This window comes from Arachis ipaensis, chromosome B05, assembly GCF_000816755.2.
Source record: "Arachis ipaensis cultivar K30076 chromosome B05, Araip1.1, whole genome shotgun sequence".
In the NCBI taxonomy this organism is placed as follows: domain Eukaryota; kingdom Viridiplantae; phylum Streptophyta; class Magnoliopsida; order Fabales; family Fabaceae; genus Arachis; species Arachis ipaensis.
The window spans coordinates 125,763,379-125,766,296 of NC_029789.2; the positions used below are offsets into that span (position 1 = coordinate 125,763,379).

Sequence of the window (2,918 nt, forward strand, 5' to 3'; positions counted from 1 at the left end):
TTTTAAATAATAAATTAAAATAATACAACATATATGATAATTATTAGTTGAAATAAAATATAAAAAAAATTACTTATTTATTTTTTTTATTTTTACAGATATGCGAATCGAATATGCGGATATTTATACAAAATTCTAATTCTATTAGTCGCAATTTCTTCTTTGTTGTGTTTAAACGAAACTGCTATACCTCTCTAGCAGTTTACGTGTAAACTTAATCCGCTAATTTCTTATAGCGGTTTTTATAATAACGTGAAAGTTACTTTTGCATATGCAATCTTTAAATATTATAATTCCATAAAATTAAAATGTAAATGATTTAGTTTAATAAATTGTTATCAAATAAAACTTAAATTTTCTTGCTTCAATTATATTAAAAATACACTCAGGATACACGAGCCACTGCCACTCACGGCAAACGCTCTCTTTAGTTACTATCTCAAGCTGCTCTCTCTTTCTTTTCTCTTGGGCTTCATTATTGCCCCCACAGGATGCACACATAGGGATAGAAAAAAAATCCACACCCACGACAAAAAAAAAAACCTTAACGGAGTGGAGATTAAGGTACTCGTTTTACAGGAATTTACAAAATTTTTGCCAAAAAAATTACTTAAATATTTAGTTTATGAACGCTGACAAAAGTATCCATAAACTAAGGAAATTAATGCTGTACCCATGAAAGATGGGTTTCGTATGACAAAAGTATCCAAATCCAAATTTTTTTTATTTTTTAATAAAATTCCTAAACTACCCCACCCTACTCCCATTCTACCGTCACTCCCTCTCTTCTCTTCTTCCTCTCTCCTCACTTATCCCTCAAAAATTCTCACATAGTCACAGAAACTCTCCTCCTACTTCCTCATTGTCGTCTGCCACTCACCTACTCCATTACCGCCAATCTCTTCCCCTCTCACTGCTTCTCCCTCTCAATATTAAGGTGACTACAACACCTTCATCGCACACCTGTGACCCAACCTGAGGAGAATGCTGCCGTGGCGCGCCTGTTGCAGCCGAGGAGAACATCGTCGTGACGAGTCTGACCCAGTCGAGGAGAACACCGTCGTCGCACACCTGAGAAGAGAGAGGGGTCGTGGTACTCTTGCATGCAGAAAGCGGGTTCGGTAAAGAGAAATCAGAGAAGAAAGGGAGGCGGCACTGTGGATGGAGGTTCTGTCATTGACGATGTTACAGTCGGCCGGCGAAGAAAAAGGTATTTCTTTTTTTAAAATATTTTTATTTTATTTTTCTTCTTTTCAGAAATTGATTTAGTTACTACTAAAATGATATTGTTCTATTTTTTTTAAATCTGCTTCTATTTTTTATGAAGGCTGAGATTGATTTACAGAAGATTCAGTTGATGGCTACTTCTACTTCTGATTTGTGCTGAAATAAATTTCAAATTGGATGAATGGATTTGTTGATTTTTTATGGTTGATGGCTTTTTCTATTTCTAGTTTTGCTAAAGTGAATTGAAATTGGATGAATGGATTTGAAAATTTTTATGTTTTGAGTATTTGTTGGTGTTTGATTAATTTGGTTTGGGTATAGATTATAAACTTATGAGTGAATCAGTTGAGGTCCGATCCTCTACCACCACCACCACTACCATTGATTTTGGTCTAGTTTGTTGTAGGAGTAATTTTGGACTCCATGGCAAGAGTTGCTGTAAATTGAGTTATGAAAGGTTGAAAAAGTGACTTGAGGTTGAGTGTAGGGTAGTTTAGGAATTTTATTAAAAAATTAACAAAAAATTAAGATTTGGATACTTTTTGTCAGCGTTTGTAAACTTTATGGGTACTTTTTGGTAGTTTTTTCTAAAACGAAAATAAAGGACATTTTACTAAACAGAGATAGAATAGATAAAAATTCTCAACCTATACAGATCGATTGTCATCTCTCCTCACATACACAAATAAAGAATTCTCTTTATTTTTAAAAGTTTATAATATTTTTATTTAATTATATTATTTTTAATACTGCCTGACGATAAAATATTGTGTTCAATTCCACTCTCATTTTACACTTAAATTTTAGTTGCGTTGGTTCACTTTAGTATCCACCAACATAAACAAAAGAATTAGACAATGGAATTTAATTATGTATTCAAAGATAGAGAAGTGACAGGATCTACTCTCCTAAATCCTCTGAAGCCTGAAAGAAAACAATTAGACACACTCTGAACCTTAGATTAACTGCACAATGATCCAAATAAATGTTCGACCCAACTTGCTATACGCCGTTCATGCACAAGTTATTGTTTTGTGTTTAGAACTAACACATATGTGCCATACTATATAATTAACGAACTATATGAAAGCATTTGCTAGGAATATTTGCACCTGGTTTAGGAAGAATTCAGGATCAAGCGGAGTGTGTGATGAGTTAAAAACAAAAAAGAAAAAAAGAAAATACACTTACAGTAAATAATAAACAGTGAGGAAAAAGTTAATAAAAAAAAGAGAAAAGAAAACAGTAAAACCTGTGTACTGATGAAGTTCCAGTCCAAGCCACCAATTACTTTTACAGCATTAAAGCAAGCAAAGAGTAGTCTGTGTTGCCAGGAATTGAAGAAGACTTTGTAAGCGAAGTCAGTGGAAGACTTGTTATTAATGAAGTGAGAGTTGCAATAATTGTCTATGTGCGTCAGAGATGACATGTATTTTTATTGGTCACTAATTCACTATCCTTTTTCGACAAAAAAGGTGCTATTTTTTCTATATGGAAAAAATGTGATTTTTGTTAAAAATAAATCTTTTTGGTGTATATACAGTAGAGGCGGCAAAAGGGTCTAAATCTGCCGGCCTGACCCGCGTAACCCATTAAAATAGGCGGGACGGGATAGAAAATTGGGACCGCCAAAAAGTAAAAGCTCGCCTAACCCGCACCGCGAGCTTTGGTGGGGCGGGGCAGGCGGGGCA

General features: G+C 34.3%; 1 protein-coding gene across 1 annotated transcript in view; it reads right to left on the minus strand.

The window, feature by feature from the left end:
• LOC107644052 (probable cyclic nucleotide-gated ion channel 20, chloroplastic) overlaps window positions 1-2,626 on the minus strand; it is a 12,537-nt gene extending 9,911 nt beyond the window's left edge. The window contains exon 1 of the mRNA XM_016347835.2: window positions 2,480-2,626. The gene's annotated coding sequence lies outside the window, so the exon portion shown is untranslated. The remainder of the gene's footprint in view (window positions 1-2,479) is intronic.